General features: G+C 43.0%; 1 protein-coding gene across 1 annotated transcript in view; it reads left to right on the top strand.

Annotated features, from left to right (window-relative positions):
* Window positions 1-23,455, top strand: part of CTNNA1 (catenin alpha 1) — a 342,634-nt gene that overhangs the window by 95,468 nt on the left and 223,711 nt on the right. The window lies entirely within an intron of this gene.

Below are 23,455 nucleotides of genomic sequence, written 5' to 3'. Positions count from 1 at the left end.
ATTAAAAAACAAACTTCTGGGCATATACCTATTCGGAGCAAAATAAACTTGTATCGGTCCTTTATTGGTATATAACACATGGTTATCTAGCCACTGAGTGGCGATTTAGTAACCACTATAAAGACATTCTATGTTATGCTGACATAGTGAAGGTTACCTGAGAGATGCGGTAACCGAGGCATGGGTGGAAGGGAAACAGGAGACGGAAAGGAAAGACCAGAAAAGGGAGAAGGTAAGGAAGAGGGATCCCCAGGAATAGAGCAACCCCCCTAAGGGGCATTAAACAGGACATCATGTTGTCAGTCTTCTACCATAGAAGAAGTAACAGTTCTTCAAAGCCTGGCGGAACACCATAGGTAATCCATGGTCTCCATAGATGATCAAATTTGCCAAGGTTATCATTGTCTAAAGCTTCCATCTTGGCATGTAGCAAAGTGCGATTTATTCTGTGTTTGGTCTCTATGTTCAATGTGGGTATTTTCCATGATTTGGCTAGTTTGAATTGTTAAGGATTCCGGTTTCAGTTTTAAAGGGTTGTCGCCAGGTCTGGTGTTAGAGATAGTTCAAACATCTTAGAGGCGAGCCTGAAAACAACTTTCCAGAATGCTTGTGCTATTGGGCAATTCCACCAGATATGTATTATTGTATGCAGCTCTGAACAACTGTGGAAACAGAGAGCCAATTGGTCGGGTGCAAACTTAGCGATTCTGACGGGGACTAAGTAACATCGTGTAAGCACTCTGTAGGAGGCTTCCACCGCAATGACATTTTAAGAGGAGAATTTTGTTGCAGAACATATTTCAGACCATTCTGCCATGTCAAAAGTGTGGGGTAGTTTTCCCATTTAGCAACATATGGGGGTGGACCTGCATCCGATTTGGTAAGTAATTGGGAGTAGAGATTCGAGATCAGACCTCTGTGTGGATCCTTTATACATACAGGATCTCACAAAAGTGAGTACACCCCTCATATTTTTGTAAATATTTTATTCTATCTTTTCATGTGACAACACTATAGAAATTACACTTTGCTACAATGTAAAGTAGTGAGTGTACAGCTTGAGTAACAGTGTAAATTTGCTGTCCCTCATTAATGTCTAAACTGCTGGCAACAAAAGTGAGTACACCACTAAATGAAAATGTCTTATTTCGATCCAATTAGCCATTCTCTCTCCCCAGTGTCATGTGACTTGTTAGTGTTCTATGGTCTCAGGTGTGAACTGGGAGCAGTTGTGTTAAATTTGGTATTATCACTCTCTCATACTGGCCACTGGAAGTTCAACATGGCACCTCTTGGCAAAGAACTCTCTGATGATCTGAAAAAAATAATTGTTGATCTACATAAAGATGGCCTAGGCTATACGAATATTGCCAAGACCCTGAAACTGAGTTTTAGCATAGTGACCAAAACCATACAGCGTTTTAACAGGACAGGTTCCACTCAGAACAGGCCTCGCCATGGTTGACCAAAACAGTTGAGTGCACCTTCTCAGTGTCCTATTCAGAGGTTGTCTTTGGGAAATAGACGTATGAGTGCTGCCAGCATTGCTGCAGAAATTGAAGGGTTGGGGGGGTCAGCCTGTCAGTGCTCAGACCATACGCCGCACACTGTATCAAATTGGTCTGCATGGCTGTCATCCCAGAAGGAAGCCTCTTCTAAAGATAATGCACAAGAAATCCTGCAAACAGTTTGCTGAAGACAAGCAGACTAACGACATGGATTACTGGAACTATGTCCTGTGGTTTGATGAGACAAAGATAAACTTATTTGGTTCTGATGGTATCAAGCGTGTGTGACGGCAACCAGGTAAGGAGTACAAAGACAAGTGTCTTGCCTAGTCAAGCATGGTGGTGGGAGTGTCATGGTCTGGGGCTGCATGAGTGCTGCCGGCACTGGGGAGATACAGTTCATTGAGGGAACCATCAATGCCAACATGTACTGTGGCATACTTAAGGAGAGCATGATCCAAGATGACCACTGCCTTGCTAATAAAGCTGAGGGTGAAGGCGATGTACTGGATACTGATGGAGGGTTGCAGTCTACAGATTCTATCATAACCCACAAGGGGGATCTCTTTGGTGGCATGGTATTTAGCCAATTGTCCTAACTGTACAGCCTTGTAATATGTGGCTAAATTGGGAAAGCCCAAGCCGCTGCTGCGCAGTTTGGGAAGATATGAGGAGTTTGGGCAATGTAGGTTTGACTGAGCCCCAGGTGAACATAGTTGCTCTCTGTTGTAGGATTCGTAAAAAATGTGCAGGTACAGATATTGGGAGGACCCTGAACAGATATAGGAGTTTGGGGGAGTATGGCCATTTTAATTGTGTTTATTTTCCCTAACCAGGAAAGTGGGAGGGATGCCCATTTTGTCATCAAGTCTGTAGACTTTCAGCAGGGGAATATAGTTTGCTGCAAATAAATCAGAGATATTGGCAGTGAGTTGGGTGTTGAAGTAAGGGAGGCGGTTCAGGGTCAACGCAAATGGTAACGCCGCTTGTGCCAAATGTAACTCCGCTTCGGTTAGTGAGATATTTAATGTCGTAGATTTTTGAATATTACCATTTAGACCACAGATGGAGAACTTATCGAGTGTGTTCAGGAGGTTGGGGGAAGATACATGTGGAATAGATAATGAATAGGAGGATATCTTCCATGAATAAGCACATAAGTGTTGATATCCACCTAGTTCTATGCCTGTGATTGAGGGGCCAGTCCTAATACGTTGAGCCAAGGGTTCAATAAGTAGGGAGAATAAGAGGGGGGAGAGCGGGCACCCTTGACGCATGCCTCTTACTATATTGAAAATATCCGATTTGTCGCCCGCATATTTTATATATGCTATAGGCTCAGTGTATAATGCAGAGACCCATTGTAAGAAGTGAGGGCCGAAGCCCCATTTTCAGAGGGTGAAGTGCATATAGGACCAGGATATTGTCGAATGCTTTTTTTAATGTCTAGGGAAAGGACGCGGGAAAGGGATACAACGTTTTTTTGGCAGTGTGTAAGAGGACTGCTCGGCGAATATTGTAGTTCGCTGGATGTACGGGAATGAAGCCTACTTGATCGTGGTGGATAAGGTTTCCAATAAAGTTGTTTAAACTGAAGGCGATCATCTTTGCTAAAAGATTAACGTCCAAATTCAGGATTGGAATGGGGTAGAGCTGCACGATTAATCGTATGAAAATCGCGATCTCGATTCACCCCCCCTGACGATCTAAACCTGACATATTCTCGATTCTTTGCATAGCTGAGTGAGCAGAGAAAACAGCTGTGGAAAACTCCCAGTAACTATAAACAAAATGATTACATTGTATCTTTTCCTTCCCTCTGCCAGGGAAAAAGGAAGTTTAACCTCTTAAAGACTAGACCTTTCTCTGACACTTGTTGCTTGCAAGTTAAAATCATTTTTTTTTGCTAGAAAAGTACTTAGAACCCCCAAACATTTTATATATTTTTTTAGCAGAGACCCTACAGAATAAAATGGCGATTGTTGTAATATTTTATGTCACACTGTATTTGCGCAGCAGTCTTTCAAACGCAATTAATAAACTTTAATGAATAAAAAAAAAAAACGCAACAGTAAAGTTATCCCAATTTTTTTTTGTTACACAGAGAATCGTGAGAGAATCGTGATCTTTATTCCAAGCTAAAAAATCGTGATTCTCATTTTGGCCAGAATCGTGCAGCTCTAGAATGGGGTGATATTTTGTCCAAATGGTGTCATCAGCATACAAATGTTCGCTGTTGGGGATTCCTGTCTAAAGGCTTGTCCTTTTAAGGAGGGAGTTGAAGTCGTTGGTTAAGACAAGAGACAAGGAATCGGTAAAAGTTTGAAAGAAAAGCGCTGAGATTTCGTCCAGGCCTGGTAGAAAGCGCGGCTATAGGCATGACACCCGCTTTTTTTTGTCCCCCCTGTCCTGGTCTCTGCATCGGGACTGTTTCAGTCGCTACCACACACTAGTGAAAGATGTTGGCTATCGCATTTTGAGAGACCCTAGCTTGGAACAGTTTTTTTACAGTTACAAAAAAAAGTTAAAAAAAAATTTTTAAATATAAAAAAGCCAAAAATAGTTGTCAAGTTGGTTTTCTAATCTTACTCTACTTTTCTACTCTTTCTACTTGTCCTGTTATATATAATATACTGTTATACTGTAATGTTTTATTGTTACTTTTTTTCATTGTTAACCATAGTTTTCTTTGCAGATACCACCATTCTACTGTACTGTATGCTATTATAATGTAATGTTTTATTGTTATTGTGTTTTCCATTCTTTGCTTTGCAATTAGGCCCATCAGCTGCAGCACTGATTTCTTTCTGACAGCAACAGCGTTTTCTCTCAGAATACACATAAATCAATGATTGCAGCACTGTAGGAGGTGATTTCACCACCGCAGTTAAAAAAAATAAAAAGAAAAAAGCATAGCCACTTTTCTTGCCAGAGATTTCTTCATCCACATCGATGCAAATTAAAGAGGAAGTAAACCCTCCTCCACAACTTGTACCTGTAGGTAAGCCTATGATAAGGCTTACCTATAGGTACTGTAAATATCTCCTAAACATGTACCGTTTTTAAGAGATATTTACCTTACATGCAGCCAGTGACGTCACTGGCGCACGCGCTCTGAAGGAACGGCCGCTCGTGCCGTTCCTTCAGAGTCCCGTGCCGTGACTGTCGGCTCCCGCGCGCGTGCGCGGGAGAGACGTCACCGCGGCTCCGGCCAATCAGGTGGCCGGATTCCGCGATCCCGGAAGACGGGCGACTGGACATGTCGCCCATTATAGAGGTGAGTGAGCGGCACGGCGGGGGCTCGTTCTAAGGTAAGTATTGCATAATGAGCTAGTATGCGATGCATACTAGCTCATTATGTCTTTCACTTGCAGGGTGGGAAAAAATTACAGTTTTATATCTTTACGTTTGAAGCCTGAAATGTGGCAAAAGGTTGGAAAGTTCAAGGGGGCCGAATACTTTTGCAAGGCACTATACACACACATAATATATACACACATAATATATCCACTTCCTGCCCGCCCTAAAGGCGGTTGACGGCGGGAAAGTGGTTGCATTATCCTGACCAGACGTCACTCTGCACACCGCATCTCCGATCTCGGTAAAGAGCCTACTGACGTAGGCTCTTTACCATGTGACCAGCTGTGTCCGATCACAGCTGGTCACATAGTAAATAGGAAGTGCCGTTGATCAGCTTTCCTCAGTTTGTGCCTGACAGGCACGAGTAGAGGAGAGCCGATCTGCGGCTCTCCTGACAGGGGGGGTCTGCACTGGTAATCAGAACATTGATTACCAGTGCAGACCCTTGGGGGGGGGGGGGGTGCCACTAGAACCACCAGGGATGCCCACCCATGACCCCAGGGATGCCCACCATGGCCACCAGGGATGGCAATCAGGGCTCAGGGAGCCCGCCAGTGCCCTCCCCATCAGTGCTGCCCGCCAGTGCCCTCCCCATCAGTGCTGTCCGCCAGTGCTCATCATTGCCATCTATCAGTGCCGTCCACCAGTGCCCATTATTGCCAACCAGTGCTGCCGATCAGTGCCAACTATCAGTGCCCATCAGTGCTGCTTATCAGTGCCCATCAATGCCGCCTATCAGTGCTACCTATCAGTGCCACATATCAGTGCCCATCAGTGCTGCATATCAGTGCTGCCTATCAGTGCAGGAAAAAACGTATTTACAAAATTGTATAACAAAAAAAAATGTTTTTTTTCAAACTTTTGGTCTTTTTTAAATTTGTTTAGCAAAAAGGAAAAAACCCAGAGGTGATCAAATACCACCAAAAGAAAGCTTTATTTGTGGGAAAAAAATGACATAAATGTGGTTTAGGTACAGTGTTGCATGACCGCGCAATTGTCATTCAAAATGCAACAGCCCTAAAAGCTATAAATTGGCCTGGGCGGGAAGGGGAAAAAGTGCCCGGTATTGAAGTGGATATACACACACCTCTACAAACTACGCACATTTTTTAAAAGCCTTTACAGGATACCATTTAAGATTTACAGGAGGTCTACAGCAAGAATTACTGCATTACTGCCCCCGATCTGACGTTCGAGGGGATACCTCACATGCATGTTGCAATTGCTGTTTACATATGACACCAGACCGATGCTAGTGTTCCCCTTTGCACGGCAGGGGTGCTTGAATTTTTATTTTGCTTTTTTATTTTGACACCTTCCCTTTCATTATTTTTTTATTTTTTTTAATCATTTTAAATGTTATTACAGGGAATTTAAATATCCCCTATGATCGCAATAAAGTAGTGACAGGTATTCTTTTTAAAAAAAAGAAATAAATAATAATTGGGGTCTATTAGACTCTAGATCTTTCCTCTGCCCTTAAAGTATCTGACCACACCAAGGTGTGATAAGATGCTTTTCCTATTTCCCAACAGCGCGGTTTATATCTGGCGAAACCAAGTCATGAAACGCTCGTAGCTTCCGGTATCTTAGGCCATAGAGATGATTAGTCATTCTGGTCTCCGATCAGCTCTATGGACAGCTGTCGGAACTACCGGCTGCAGTGTCAGGTTACCCGGTGGGACAGGAGAGCCAGAGAAAACCGTGGAACATGGCGGGGGGCCAATTATCTGTCAGGATTGCTTTTACATGAAAGCCGACCGCTGGCTGTAAAAAACGATACCAGAAAGTGTGTGGTGTGCCCACCATTAGACCTCCCAGCATCCACCCACTTCTAATGATGGGCATACATGCAATGTTCTTTTATTAGGCTGAATGAAAAAAAAAAATATATATATAGCAGATTCCTTAAAGAGGTTGTAAACTCTTTTTTTTGTGAAGAATCAACAAGTGGGACACAATCATGAAGCGAAACAAAATGTATTGGATATTTTAAACTTTTTTAACAAATAAACTGAAAAATTGGGCATGCTAAATTATTCAGCCCCCTTAAGTTAATACTTTGTAGCGCCACCTTTTGCTGCGATTACAGCTGTAAGTCGCTTGGGGTATGTCTCTATCAGTTTTGCACATCGAGAGACTGAAATTTTTGCCCATTCCTCTTTGCAAAACAGCTCGAGCTCAGTGAGGTTGGATGGAGAGCGTTTGTGAACAGCAGTTTTCAGTTCTTTCCACAGATTCTCCATTGGATTCAGGTCTGGACTTTGACTGTGCCATAACACCTGGATATGTTTATTTGTGAACCATTCCATTGTAGATTTTGCTTTAGGTTTTGGATCATTGTCTTGTTGGAAGACAAATCTCTGTCCCAGTCTCAGGTCTTTTGCAGACTCCATCAGGTTTTCTTCCAGAATGGTCCTGTATTTGGCTCTATCCATCTTCCCATCAATTTTAACCATCTTCCCTGTCCCTGCTGAAGAAAAGCAGGCCCAAACCACGATGCTGCCACCACCATGTTTGACAGTGGGGATGGTGTGTTCAGGGTGATGAGCTGTGTTGCTTTTACGGCAAACATAATGTTTTGCATTGTTGCCAAAAAGTTCGATCTTGGTTTCATCTGACCAGAGCACCTTCTTCCACATGTTTGGTGTGTCTCCCAGGTGGCTTGTGGCAAACTTTAAACGACACTTTTTATGGATATCTTTAAGAAATGGCTTTCTTCTTGCCACTCTTCCATAAAGGCCAGATTTGTGCAGTATACGACTGATTGTTGTCCTATGGACAGAGTCTCCCACCTCAGCTGTAGATCTCTGCAGTTCATCCAGAGTGATCATGGGCCTCTTGGCTGCATCTCTGATCAGTCTTCTCCTTGTATGAGCTGAAAGTTAGAGGGACAGCCAGGTCTTGGTAGATTTGCAGTGGTCTGATACTCCTTCCATTTCAATATTATCGCTTGCACTGTGCTCCTTGGGATGTTTAAAGCTTGGGAAATCTTTTTGTATCCAAATCCGGCTTTAAACTTCTCCACAACAGTATCTCGGACCTGCCCAGTGTGTTCCTTGTTCTTCATGATGCTCTCTGCGCTTTAAACGGACCTCTGAGACTATCACAGTGCAGGTGCATTTATACGGAGACTTGATTACACACAGGTGGATTCTATTTATCATCATTAGTCATTTAGGTCAACATTGGATCATTCAGAGATCCTCACTGAACTTCTGGAGAGAGTTTGCTGCACTGAAAGTAAAGGGGCTGAATAATTTTGCACGCCCAATTTTTCAGTTTATTTGTTAACAAAGTTTGAAATATCCAATACATTTTGTTCCACTTCATGATTGTGTCCCACTTGTTGATTCTTCACAAAAAATTACAGTTTTATATCTTTATGGTTGAAGCCTGAAATGTGGCAAAAGGTCGCAAAGTTAAAGGGGGCCGAATACTTTCGCAAGGCACTGTATATATTGTGTATGTGTATATGTGTATATGTATGTATGTATGTATGTATGTGTGTGTGTATATATGTATTTGTGTGTGTGTATGTGTATATGTGTGTGTGTATATATATATATATATATATATATATATATATATATATATATATATGTGTGTGTGTGTGTATGTATTTTCCGCGCATGCTGAATGGCTGGCTTATGTCAGTCCGCCTGCTATACACACGGGCTGAATGGCGGCCAGTTTTTATTGAACTGGCTGATGTTGCTTGGCATTCGGCTCGTGTACTTGGCTTGGTGTGATGGGCAGTGGCTCACTAGGGCAGGACAGTGCAGCAAGGTGGGAGCGATAGGAGATCCAGTAACTTGTGCAACCTTAGGCCCCTTTCATACGGGCACCTCCGCTAATCGGAATGCCCTTGCTCAGTGGGTATTTCTCCGCCCATCCCAGCTGAGCAGGCAGAGTGCAGGTCCTGTCTGCTCCTCTATGCAGAGCGAACACGAACACCGTCCCACTCTCCTCCCTGTCCATTTCTAGCCGATGCCATCTGATTCGATCTGACGGACGGATGGAAAATGGGACCACCATCCGTCTGTTTTTGGCGGATAGGATGGTGGCGGTTGTCAGCGGACATCTGTGGCTCCATAGAGGAGACTAAAGGGTCCGATCAGGTCCGCCTAACAAACTGACCGGCGGACCCGATCCGACAGCCCTTGTGAAAGGGACTTTCGGCTGTGTGGCAGAACAAGGAGAGAATGAAAAATAATAAATTTAATTTTCATATTTAAAAAAAAAAAAACAAAATGCTTTCCATCTTTGTGAGGTTGTAACCAGCTGCCCCACACTCCCTGTCCACTCACCGGTAAGGACAGAGAGCCAGATCAAGCCCGCAAAACCTTGATCTGAGGCTCTGGTCCAATACTTTTTTCACCATGGCAGGTTAAATTTTGAGGCTGGTGTTTACCATCACCTTGGTCTCCAAGACCTTAATGGAATGGGCAAAGCTTCTGTGCCAGGATTTGGAAGGGGGTCAACATCCTCCTGAGCTGGCGGATCAGTTGATACAGGGGTTACAGTATAGCTGTGATGCCTCTCTGGATACGGTCCCTTTTAGCCTGCAGAGTGTCTGTGACAGCTGTGATCCTTCACCGCATGATCTGGCTGAAATACTGGTCTGCTGACCAGGCTTCCAAAAAGGTGTTGATCACCCTTTTGTAGGAGACCGCCGGTTCGGAACTTCTATGGAAGGGATCATTAAGGGTCTTACGGGATGTAAGAGTGCTCTGCTTCCCCAGGTTGCCAAGAGCAAAGAGCCTCGTCGCAAACGTGGTCCTTCTCCGCTCACAAATGGTCCTTTCGTCCCGCGGGCTCGCAGGACAAGGAATCTAAATCCACCCGTAACTTTGCGGGAGGTTCCAAGAGACCCTGGGTTGGTAATTCAAAAGCGAGTTCCACTGGTCCCGCACACAAGCCCTCCTCTGCCTGAAGGGGCGCCCTCACCAGTATCTGAGGTGGGGGGACGTCTTTGCAGACCCATGGACCTCTTTCATTCAAGACAAATGGCTCCACAAGTTGATTAGGTCCGGTTACAAGATCGAATTTCGGTCCTTGCTTCCGACAAGGTTCTCCTTCCATCTTGCACCTGTCCCCTGATCAGCTGCAGGGCCTTTACAGGGCGGTGCAGGATCTGCTATCACAGAGAGTAATTGTGTCGGTTCCAGAGTTGGAACGTTTTCAGGGCTTTTATTTAAATTTGTTTACTGTTCCCAGGAAGGAAGGCAAGGTCCATCCAATCGGACCTCCAAGGCTCTGAATCGCTTTGTGCGTGTTCAGAAATTTCCATTCGTACGGTGGTGGCATCCCTTCGAGGGGATTTTCTGGCCTCTACCGATATCAAGGATGCTTACCTTCATATCCCAATATGTCAGGCACCAGCTTTTTCCTCGCTTTGCCGTGGGAGAGGAGCATTATCAATTTGTGGCGTTACCCTTTTGGTCTTGCCTCCGCTCCTCGTGTGTTCACAAAAGTGTTGGATCCCAGTCTTAGCCTTGCTCAGGCGGAGGGGGATTGTGGTACTGTGGTATCTGGATGAACATCTTCTGCGAGCAGAGTCTCCGCCTGTTTTAAAGACGATGTGGACATCACTGTGCAAACTCTATAAGAGTTTGGTGGAAAATTAATTTTCAGAAATCAGCTCTGACTTTGTCCAAAAACCTGGACTATGGGCTTGACTTTGGATTTCGCCTCAGCCAAGGTGTTTCTTTCGAAAGGCGAAACTGCTGAAGTTGCAGCTTGCAATTCGGCTCCTGTTGTCCAACTGTCAGTTGTCTTCCAGGACTTGCATGCAGGTGCTGGGCTTGATGGTCTCCCTCTTCGAAGTGGTTCCATACCAGGTCTTTGCAAAAAAAATTCTTGCCAAATGGGACAAGAATCCTCAATCCCTGGACAATCTGATCCTGTTTAGCCGGGGTGCGAGGGGATCCTTGATTTGTTGGCTCCGTTCCCAGGCGCTTCCGACAGGTGAAGTCCTTTCTCCTCCTGTACAGGGCAATGGTTTCCACGGACGCCAGCCTGTCCGGGTGGGGAGGTGTCTTGGGCACAGTTTCGGACTTAAGGGGTTTGGACTCAGGAGGAGTCCAGTCTGCTGATCAACATCCTGGAGATTCGGGTGATAAAGCTTTGCCTGTCCCTGTGGACGGAGCGTCTGCAGGGGTGCCCGGTAAGGATTCAATCAGGCTGTGGCATATGTCAATCGTCAAGGAGGCACAAGAAGTGCCCTAGCGGCCCGAGAAGTGGCCGGCACTCTAAGGTGGGCAGAACAATATGTACCGGGAGGGAACTCCCGAAGTGGTCCTGTTGGCCTCTCGTCTTAACAGGAAGGTGCTTGGGTTTGTGGCACGGTCTCTAGATCCTCTGACACACTGGTGGCTCCTTTGGGTCCAGTATCGTCTGCTATACGTCTTTCTTCTTCTAGAACTTCTGCCAAGACTCCTGCGTAGGTTTGAGGCACAAGGGATTACAGCCAGCCAAGACTCCTGTGTAGGCTTGAGGCACAAGGGATTACAGCCATCCTAGTGGCTCCAGACTGGCATTGGGGGTCTTGGTACACAGATCTGATACAGTTGGTCGCTGATGCTCCTTGGAGACTTCCTCTTAGAGGAGATCTGTTGGCTCAAGGGCCAATCTTCCATCTTGCTCTACAGTCGCTGGCTTTAACGGCTTGGCTGTCGGAAGCCCGGTGCTGAAGGCTAGGGGGTTGTCTGTAAGCTAGTAAATCTACTTCTAGGTAGATTAAACCATCACGTTTGAAGAGCGTACTTTGTGGATGTAAATCTGTTGCGGTTCACCCCTGCTTCTGTTCGGTGACTCAGTTTGGCTTTCCTCCAACGAGGTGTGGAGCAGCGTCTGGCCACGAGGGCCAGGTTCAGCCTGGACGGTTTTCTTTCATCGTCCTTTGTCTAAGTTTTCTCCTGTTTGCACCATTGTTCGGGGGGTTCGCCACTTGGCTCCCCCAGTGCGGACTCCATTGCCCTTGTGGGATCTCCACTTGGTGCTGTCGGTTCTTCAGTAATGCTGTTGGGAAATATTCATGAGATTCCTCTGCTTACATGTCCCAGAAGGTAGTCTTCTTGGTGGCTTTTTCTGCTGCACGTAGGGTGTTGGAGCTGGAAGCTTTTCTTGTCGTTCACCTTACTTGGTGGTTCATGGAGATAGTGTTGCTTCGGCTCTGCCAGTGGCTCCTTCCTAAAGTCGTTTCTGGTTCCATTTACATAAAAGCCTAAACACCCTAAAGAGCTTGCCTTACATTCTTTGGATGTGGCTCGGGCAATCAGGGTGTACCTGGCGACGACTGAAACGCTGATTCTCTATTTGTTCTTACAAATGAACCCTGTTAGAAGCCTATCCATTGGATCCAGTTGGATAGGCACGCTGTGGTGCAGCCCTTTTTCATTAAGGGTCATAATCCTCCTTTCCCTGTTATGGTGCATTTTACATGGGCACTTAGTGCCTCTTGGGACTTCTGTCATCAGGCGTCAGTGGTGCAGGTTTGCAAGGCGGCCAACTGGTCGTCCGCACACATTTTCACAAAATTTTATATGGTGGATGTATTGGCATCTGCGTATGCCTCTTTTTGGCTGCAAGGGTTTGCAGGCCGCTGTTGGAGAGGATTAGTCCTCTTTGAGGGTGTACTTCTTTTTTTGTCAGGTGATTCTGGATGAGCTCCTGTTTTATCTGGTTGGCTACGTTTAGCCTTTGGGAAGTATGTTTTTTGCTGTGTTCTTCCCACCCCTCATGTTGACACTGCTTTGGGACGTCCCACGGGTTAAAGAAGATATGGAGCTGTGTCTGTCGAACGAAAGAGAAAACTGGATTTTTGTCTTACCGTAAAATCTTTTTTTCTGATGTTCATTAACAGACACAGCTTGTTACAAAACTGAGATCCTAGAGCAGGAAGTAGGAGTATACCTCCTGGGACTGCCCCATAGGAGTGGTTAAGATTTGTTAACGCTTTTTCCGCCTAGTGTCATACTCCTAGGAAGAGCAGCATAACCCACAGAAGATATGGAGTGATGTCTGTCAATGAACATCAGAGAAAAGGATTTTTACAGTAAGACAAATCCCAGTTTTTTTAGAAAACATTCATTAAAATGAGAGAACAGCAATGACTGTAGCACAGGGAAAGCTTACAACTAAAATTTTTGGAATGTTACAACAATCAATCAAAAATTAGTAGGAAGTGTACTTGCTTTGAAGGACTTCAGCACATTTGCGGGCACAGGACATCACCAGTCTCTCACACTGTTCTGGTGTTATTTTGTTCCACTCTTCTTCCAGTATCTTCCACAGTTTAGTGTCTGTAGCAGGTTTCCATGACATAACTTTGTCACCAAGGATTTTCCAGCGGTTTTCTATTGGGTTTAGATCAGGACTCTGGGCTGACCATTTCGTTATTGCAATGTTTCAGCTTTAAGGAACTGCTTTACCTGTTATGCTGTGTTACAGGGGGCATTGTTGATGAAAATTGCTTGCTGATTGGGTGATAAACGCAGGGAAGGAACCGCATGTTGTCGAAGGAGGTTCTGATAAACATTTGCATTCACTCTACCGTGTTGCTGTGGAAGAGGCCCAACATCTGCTGCAGAAAACATCCCCCAAACCATGACACTTCCCCATCCGCCTTTCACTGACTTTACACATTTTGGGTTCAGTCTTTCCTCTGACAACGAACATAATTTTTTTTCATTGTGCCCAAATAAATTAAACTTGCTTTAATCACTAAAGTGAACTTTGGACCAGTTCTCCCCTGTCCAAACAACCTGGTTTTCAGCAAAGGTTAATCTAGCCTTTAGATTCTTTCTCCTTATGAGGTTTGGTCACTGCAGAGTGGGCATTCAGTCCAAATTCTCTTAAATGGCATGACCCTGTACGACGAGACAGAGCCTTACTCTGTTCAGCACTGAACTAGCAAGCAATTGCAGTTGCAGTGTTGAACCGATTGCCCATTGAGATTCTCCGCATTATCCTGTCCTCTCTTGCATTTGTCTTTTGTGGATGACCAGCCATCTTGGGGGGACTTGAATGAGTCAGTGACGTAAAGATGCAATAATCTAGAAATCACAGATTTGGAACAACAGACTTCTCTTGCTATGGCTGAAAGGGTCATCCCAAAAAGAAAATTGCGATGCTTGGCACCTTACTCCTGTGCTCAGAATCAGGTTCTCAGACTACCTCTATCCCGGGACTCTCACTTGGCATCCACTAATGGCTAAGCCTTGCTGCCCTCTACGACCGGGGTGGTCGACAAAACACTGTAAACATAAAGAAAAAGAAGGGCGCACCAGCCTAACGCATTATTTTCAGTAGGCTTTTATTGGTAAAATATTAAAAAGTGGCTACTCACAAACATGCGATGTAAACCAGCATATCCACTCCATTGATGTAAGAGTCCAATATCTCGTATACGTGAAAAGGCTAATGTGTTTCGAGGCAGTGCCTCTTCCTCAGAGCCTAAGGGCCAAGAATGGACCCTTGGTATATATATAGTAGAAAGAGCCTCCACATGACCCTTAACATTAGGGGAGGAGATACCTTCCTTGTGGGCGTGGCTACACAATTAACTTTAACCAAACCATAATAAATACAAATACTTATACAATACAATAAAATAAATCTCTATATACATGGGTACTGCACTTCCACCTCAATAGCTGCTTGCCCATATCTTACATAAAAAATTGCAACAATAACATGTCCATACCAGACCATATGACCATCCACACATATGCATTCCAAAAACCCAAGGGCAGAAATTAGATACTGACCCATACCAGTTGATTCATAACCCACCATGAGGAAACCAGAAGCCCAATTTGTACTATACAGCATATATGTTGAGGGGCAATGGTTTTCTATAGCCACAGGGACAGAGAAAATTGGGACAACTAGTTGGTGGTGGGATTGTGTCCAGCCATAATGTTAAAGGTTTTTACCTTTACTGGTACCCGAATGTATCCAAACTTCATTCGATGCAATAATTCCCATTGGTATGGTGCTGTTGTAATGCTGTTAATAGAGAGTGAACGGGGTGGAAAGCACGCCATCTATAACCGGAACAGCCATGCGTTCCACTCCAATGACGTCACTTCCGCCCGCATCGTCATGCCGGGCGGTGGAGCGCACGCCGCCGCACCCGGAAGGGCCGTGCATTCCAGAGTGACGTAGGCGGATTTAGCATTACCAACCTACATCTCACTACCCTTCGGGATTGGACATCGGAACTGTGAATGGAACCTTCCTTCTATTCCATCCCACCAGTTATACCCGGTCTCTCTCTGTCCATTCGTTTATAGAGGAATTCATATGTGGGGAGGATGCATATTTAAATATATATTTAAATAAGAATCCAGTAATTAAAAAAAAATATATATATATACTGTATATAATATGACAAATAATAAATGGTAGATAATAAGTGAATTAATCCCTATTTTATCCAATTAGAAAATATAATGAACTACGATAGAAGGACCCAAATATACATTCATAATTAAAAGTTCTTTAAAACAGTATTCAGTTAATAATATGGTATGAACGTATATTAAAAATGATAATAATCAAACTATCAATACTAAAGCCATAATTGGAAGCTAAAAAGTTGTATAGACTCCAATGTATATAAATAAATAATGAACTTCAGCACACAGACTTAACGCACCATATATCTCCTCAGGGATGCTAAAATTTATAAAATCATCTAAAATAAATAAAATTGCATGTCGTTAAAAAGAATGAGAACTCATTACAGTAAACCCCCCTCCATTGCGGGGGTTACGTTCCGGACCCAGCCGCGAAAAGTGAAATTCCGCGAAATAGAAAAACCCTATTAAAATGCATTGTAGGCATGTTTATTTTACTGTCACTGTACGTGTAGAAGCATTTTAAGGTCTTTAAACACACTTTTAAAACAATAGAAACTCATTTAAACACATAAAAGATACTAAGAGACATAGCAAGAGCTGTGGAAAACACAAAAATATTTCATTTTTAATGATTTATATAGTAAAATAACATTACAAAAAAAACACGAATTACCGGGACCGCAAAAACTGAACCGCGATGGAGCGGGGGATTACTGTATCAAATAATAATACTAATATAAAGTATATATTGCAACAACTCCCTAGTGCGTAAGTAATGTATGGGAAGGCCAAACAACCCACATAAGTCCATCTGGATGCATTCCCATGCTGATGCATGGACACAACCACACGCTCATACTACTATTATAAGTTTTACCTATTGGGGTCTCATACTCATAAATAGAGACTCCCCTTAGGGACGAGGACTAAAAACAAATACTGTGCCAGCTATCTGATATTGCACTCCCCTGGGGCAAAAAGAATGATATATCTCTGTACTTAAACAAATATATATCCAAATCTGAAGGGAAGGAATGGGACTGATATACACCACTCCAAATATAAAATAATAAAAATACCTAAAAGAAAATTGAGGAATGTGCACGACCTATATCCACTTAAAGGCAGTTGTTGGTATATCTAAGACCAAGTCCAACCACTGCACCCGATATGAATGTAAAATTTTACACGGAACAGTATAGAGAGTGCATAAATAGATGTCGTGCTGAAAAGAGGAAGGGCGAGGGATTTATGAAAGAAAGACACAGAGAGAATCCTGAGAGGGGAACAGAAACAATTCCTAGAGATGGACGGAATCTAATCCAAACCCAAATGGGAGAAGGAAGATAGGAGTATTGTTCAATACTAAAGAACGCCCTGAATCTTGGAATCTTCGTTTAGACCTCCTGGGGCCATAGACCCTAAGGTAAAGATCAAATAAGATTCCATCCTACATGAATCATAAATCCCTCGCCCTTCCTCTTTTCAGCACGACGTCTATTTATGCACTCTCTATACTGTCCCGTGTTGAATTTTACATTCATATCGGGCAGGGCTGTGGAGTCGGTAGATAAATGTTCCGACTCCTCAGTTTTTTGTTCTTCCGACTCCCCGACTCCGACTCCTCTGTATTAATATTTCTACACTGACTCGGGTGGGTGGCATTGCAGTAACTATTCTGGCCACATCACTAACGATCTCTAGATAAACAAGGATGGCTTCTTCAACAGTAAGTTTTGATGAGCGATCATACTTTTCAACTTCTTTTAGTGCTTTATAAAACTCCTGTTGGAATTTTTTTATTTGGACATTTACTGGTTCTGTAACGCTTATGCGACGTCGCTTTCCTTTAGCAACTTCCATTTTGTCTAAGAAGGAATCAAAGTCTAATTCTTCGTTTGAAGATGATGATCCTGAGTTACCATTATTGCTTAACCACTTACCACCGGAGGATTTTGCTGTCTTACGTCCAGGCCACTTTTTGCGATTCGGCACTGTGCGACTTTAACTGATAATTGCGCGGTCATGGAACGCCGTACCAAAACAAAATTTACGTCCTTTTTTCCCACAAACATAGCTTTCTTTTGGTGGTATTTGATCACCTCTGCGCTTTTTTATTTTTTGCGATATTAATAAAAAAATGCGAAAATTTTGAAAAAATAACTATTTTTCTAATTTGACAGTTAAAAAATATCCAATATATTAAATTTTTGTCATATATTTAGGCCAAAATGTATTTCTTTTGGTGGTATTTGATTTTTTTACTTTTTGCGCAATAAACAAAAAAAGAGCGACAATTTTGAAAAAAATAACAATATTTTTCAAATTTTTTTTTTATATGAAATTCCCCCCCAAAAAATGTAAAAATCAAAATTTTTTACATTTTAGGCCAATTTGTTTTCTGCTACATGTTTTTGGTAAAAAAAAAAATCGCAATAAGCGTAGTTTGATTGGTTTGGGCAAAATTTATCGCAGCTACTAACTACGGGAAATGTATGTCATTTTTTTTTTTTTTTAAACTAGTAATGGCGGCGATCTGCGTTTTTTTTTTTTTTTTTTGCGAGACTGCGACATTGCGACGGACAGACTGGCATTTTTGACACTTTTGGGGGAACCAGTGACATTACTACAGTAATCAGTGCTATAAATATGCACTGTTACTGTAAAAATGACACTGGCAGGGAAGGGGTTAACTTTTATTGGTGATCAAGGGGTTAATGTATGCCTGGTGCTTACTAACGTGTGTGGGGGGAGGGGACTGAGTGACACAGGCACAGATCGCAGGTTCAGCTATGCTGAATCCTGCAATCTGTCCCTGCCTGTCACTTAGGTAACAAAGCGGGCGGATTTCCACACTCGATCCCCGACGATCGGGGAAGAGCGGTGCGCGTGCGCTGCCCACAAGGGGAGGAGTCCAGCGACGTAGGTCTACGTCGCTGGACGATAACGAGCCACTTTGCCGCAGTACGGTCAACGTGACCGGTCGGCAAGTGGTTAAAAGAACTTCATCCTGTGGAGGTATTTCAGGTCGTAATCCCTTCATGCGAACTGCTTCATCATAGAGGGCCTTTTTCCCAGTAGCAGTCTGTTCACTGTTCCAACAAAAGTCAGCTCATTGGGTCGACATAAATAGCTGCTAACAAGATTTCATTTTCCAGCAAAAGACTCTCTCTTTTCATCATTGAAGATGCAATGCCCTCAGCTATTAACCCTCCATTTTTGTTCAGGCGATATAACAGGGTCTTCCATTCCCAGAGGAATTTACCTGGGGTTAGATCAGCACATTTCATCCTCTTGGTGACAGTGAAGGGCTAAGAAAGAAGGTTCTCCAGCTCTTTGGTTTGTGTCCACTGGCTTTCAGTTGATGCAAGATTTTCATTGTCCATTTCTTCTATGAAGTCTTTAAGTTCAAGCAAACGCTTCACCATTAAATAAGTGCTTCCCCAGCTAATTGTTTGATCCAAAATGGCTTCTTTTCCTGCACGTCTTTTCAAAATTGCATCTGTTTTCGGGGCCCTGGCTGCAACAGTTATATATAGCTGGTGGGATGGAATAGAAGGAAGGTTCCATTCACAGTTCCGATGTCCAATCCCAAAGGGTAGTGAGATGTAGGTCGGTAATGATGCTACTTCTGCCTACGTCACTCTGGAACGCACGGCCCTTCCGGGTGCGGCGGCGTGCGTTCCACTACCCGGCATGACGACGCGGGCGGAAGTGACGTCATTGGAGTGGAACGCACGGCTGTTCCGGTTACAGATGGCGTGCGTTCCACCCCGTTCGCTCTCTGTTAACAGCATTACAACAGCACCATACCAATGGGAATTATTGCATCGAGTAAAGTTTGAATACATTCGGGTACCAGTAAAGGTAAAAACCTTTTATATTATGGCTGGACACAATCCCACCACCAATTAGTTGTCCCAATTTTCTCTGTCCCCGTGGCTATAGAAAACCATTGCCCCTCTACATAGATGCTGTATAGTACAAATTGGGCTTCTGGTTTCCTCATGGTGGGTTATAAATCAACTGGTATGGGTCAGTATCTAATTTCTGTCCCTTGGGTTTTTGGAATGCATATGTGTGGATGGTCTGGTATGGACATGTTATTGTTGCAATTTTTTATGTAGGATATGGGCAAGCAGCAATTAAGGTGGAAGTGCAGTACCCATGTATATAGAGATTTATTTTATTGTATAAGTATTTTTATTATGGTTTGGTTAAAGTTAATTGTGTAGCTACGCCCACAAGGGAGGTATCTCCTCCCCTAATCTTAAGGGTCATGTGGAGGCTCTTTCTACTATATATATATATATACCAAGGGTCCATTCTTGGCCCTTAGGCTCTGAGGAAGAGGCACTGCCTCGAAACGCGTTAGCCTTTTCACCTATACGAGATATTGGAATCTTACATCGATGGAGTTGATATGCTGGTTTACATTGCATGTTTGTGATTAGCCACTTTTTAATATTTTACCAATAAAAGCCTACTGAGGATAATGCGCTAGGCTGGTGCGCCCTTCTTTTTGTTTAACAGTGAAAGGGTCATCCCTTCTGCCTTCACCTGGACAACCTGCTGCCGGAGGGTTTCAGTCACTTTAGAATGGCTCACCATCTTGCAAAGTCAGAAAAAAATGGAAAGTTAGGCTGCCAGTTAAATATGGTTTGTCAGGAAATTAAATAAATAAGCACAAGGTGCCAGATTACCACCAATACCTGGGAGGTATCTGAAAGTGTTTTCTAATTTTGATTGTTGTTTTTCAAATCTCATTGAAGTTTTTTATACTGTGCTTCAAAATATATGTAACTCATGAAATATGCTTAAAAAAAATTTAATTTACTCTTGCTGAGATATTTCCAAAAGGACTAAGCAGTGACCTTGAAATTTAGTAAATAGTAGGTTCTCTAATTTTGATCTACAGTGTGTGTGTGTGTATATGTATACACACTTTTTTTTTTTTTTTTTTTAGTTTATGGTGAATCTCATAAATTTAGAATATCAAAAAGTTAATTTATTTCAGTGATTCAATTAAAGAAAAAATCATATATTTTATATAGATGCGTTACACTCGGAGTATATTTCAAGCATTTCTTTCTTTTAATTTTGATGATTATGGCTTACAGCTAGTGAGAACCCAAAATTCAATATATCAGAAAATTATAGTATTACATTAGATTAATATAAAAAAAAAATCCAATACAGAAATGTTGGCACTCCATACTTGGTAAGGGCTCCTTTTTTGTACGAATTACTGCATTAATGGGGCCTTGCATGGAGGAGTTCAGCCTGTGGCACTTCTGAGGTTTTTTGGAAGCCCAGGTCGCTTTGATAGTGTAACGCTCCTTGCGTTTCTTATAAGGTGTGGATTTTCAGCTGCAGAAGTAGTTCCACGTCAGTAGTCATGTAGGAGATATGCTGAGATACCAATCCCAACCTCAATGACTCCTCATGTATGGAAGGTCTTATTTCAGCAAGTAAATACACACAGTAATTAAGCTGGTTCCTAGTGTGACTTTATATACATGTGGTAAGACAATGATAAAGGTCTTAGGGATAGGTTTGAGTGGAAGTGGTAGGTGACAGACACTTGAGGTGAGACAGTGCAGATGGATGCAGGAAGGGTTAGCGATCATGTATGATAACAGATGACAGAGTAGCAGGTGCATATAGGAGAGATCAACCCAGTGCAGGAAATAGTAGCAGTAGCCTCAAGAGCTAGCAATCTAGTTATGCAGATGTAAAAGACAGTCCTTGCTATGCAGAGCTAAATAGTGTAAGCCTAGTACAAGTCTATAGAGATTTCCCCTGTGGGGTACTTAGCACTAATAGCGATAGCCGAAGGATCGCTCAGGAGATGCGGATGATCCAGTAGCAGGATGCAGGGATCAGCGCAGCGAGGTTCGTCAGCGAGGAGAGCTTGCAAGCATGGAAGCTTCAAGCAAGATTGGTATCCAGGTACTGGTGTTTGAACGAACACATGTGAGTGAGAACCGACGCCCTAAATAGCCATCTAGTCCGGCGCTGGGTGATGACAGCTTCAGCCTTAAAGGGAAACACACCTATATGTGTTTCTTCTGTCTAGGTAGATGGAAATCACCCGGAATAAATGTGATAGAAGGCACTGAGAGTGCCAGAACCTTACAGATAGGGGCCTTCAGCTCGTCTACATTGTTGGGTCTGGTGTCCCTCATCTTCCTCTTGACAATACCCCACATATTCTGTATGGGGTTTAGGTCAGACGAGTTTGCTGGACAATCAAGCACAGTGATACCATGATGATCATTAAACCAGATATTTGTACTTTTGGCAGTGTGGGCAGGTGCCAAATCCTGTTGGAAAATGAAATCCGCATCTTCATAAAACTGTTAAGCAGAGGGAAGCATGAAGTGCTCTAGAAGTTCCTGCTCGAGTGCTGCGCTGATTTTGGACTTAAACACAGTGGACCAACACCAGAAGATTACATGGCTCCCCAAATCATCACATGGCTCCCCAAATCATCACAGACTGTGGAAAATTTTGCATTTAATTTGGAAATCAAGGTCCCAGAGTCTGGAGGAGGAGTGGAGAGGGTGAATTCCTCAGTGTATCTTCCTATCCTCACCACACACACCTCGTGCCAGTGGAAAAAATAATAGTGTATGGCTCCTTACCAGAGATCACATATGTTGAGCTCAAATTCGTGTTAAGTGAATCGCCTATAAAGTCATTCCCATACAGTCTCCAGAGGAACAGTTGGGGAGGTCACTCATCTCCTTGATTTCACAACCGAAGCCACTGTAAGGGGGTTGAATCCTCACAAGGAGGGGTTGGAATAGAGGAAGCAAACTAATAGTGCATTATTTTCAAACCACATAAAAATTTATTGAAACTGCACTTACATATGTAGACGGAAAACAGACATGAATTCAAGCCGGCACGGCCGCCTGCAGTGTGGACCGTGCTGAAGATGGTGACGGCGCAACTCTCCTCAAATCCTACGCGTTCCCCCGAATGAGCTTCTGCTGGGACAGGAGCTTGCTTGCGTCGCCACTTTGCACTTTAAATATGTTCTCTGGCAATAATTTCCGATATCCTGTGTCCCCAAAAACCGGAAGGGACTTAACTTCCGGTTTCGTGCGTCAAACTGGAAGGGACACAACTTCCGGTGCTCGTATATCGTTCAGACCGGATGTGATGCCTAGTCATCACCTCGATCTTCTGGCAACTACAGGATGTAAATAGGCCGCTTCCCATTGGATAAATGCATGGCTTGGCAAATTATAACCTGACTCCACAAAAATGGAGTCGCGATTGAGAACGGCTCTGCTTGCAAACACTAATGCAATTTAAAACTTTTTTAATAATCACATTTATCATTAGATAAAACGGGAAAATATGCTAATAGAAAAAATCTTTATCCAAAATAGCACATATACTCGTTATAAGATATTTCATGCCACAATTCATATAAGAATGTTAAAAAAACAAAATCTTGGGGCACAGGTGAGAAAACCCTTGCCTTACAACTAATATAGGTTAATGACACAAATTCTGTTATTCAAACTAGTCAGATTCTTAGAAAGATAACTGACTGCGAAATATGAAATTACTAATAATTCCATAAATGGGCAATAACAGAATATTAATTAAAATTTAGTTTTAATATACAGTAAAACTAAAAAATAAAAAATGTTTTTGTTAAAATGGATAAAAGAAAAAAGAATAATGGAGAGACGTGAACAGAGAGCACCAGTAATTAGCTCATAACTACACCCGATTGGGGTCTAAAAGATGTATATACACCCCTGCCCCACTCTCTAGTTATAAGGCCTTCAGCTATTATTATGGGCATTTATGTCCCATTCAATATTGAGACCCAATGGTCTATAGCTCTTCAGCTGGTAAATCCATTCAGTTTCTAAGATGGATCTACTTCTCTTCATATTACTTCCTCTCCAGTGAGGCATATATTTGTCTATCGCAATGACCTGCAACTTTGATGGATTCTTATTATGAACTTTGGCAAAATGTAGAGACAGACTATGGTTCACAAAGCCCTTTCTAATATTGGTAAGATGTTCTACTCTAATAGACAAGGTTATAATTGTTCTGCCTACATATTGTATCCCACAGTTGCAGGTCAAAAGTACACCACCCCTTTGGTATGGCATGTGATGAAATCCTTTAACTTATATTGTTTTTTGGTGACCGCCGATGAAAAGTTTTGTGTTCTCTTATGCC

This window comes from Pelophylax lessonae (genome assembly GCF_965119305.1).
Source record: "Pelophylax lessonae genome assembly, chromosome: 4".
In the NCBI taxonomy this organism is placed as follows: domain Eukaryota; kingdom Metazoa; phylum Chordata; class Amphibia; order Anura; family Ranidae; genus Pelophylax; species Pelophylax lessonae.
The sequence above is the reverse complement of the archived record's forward strand: the minus strand, read 5'-3'. Positions and strand labels throughout refer to the sequence as shown.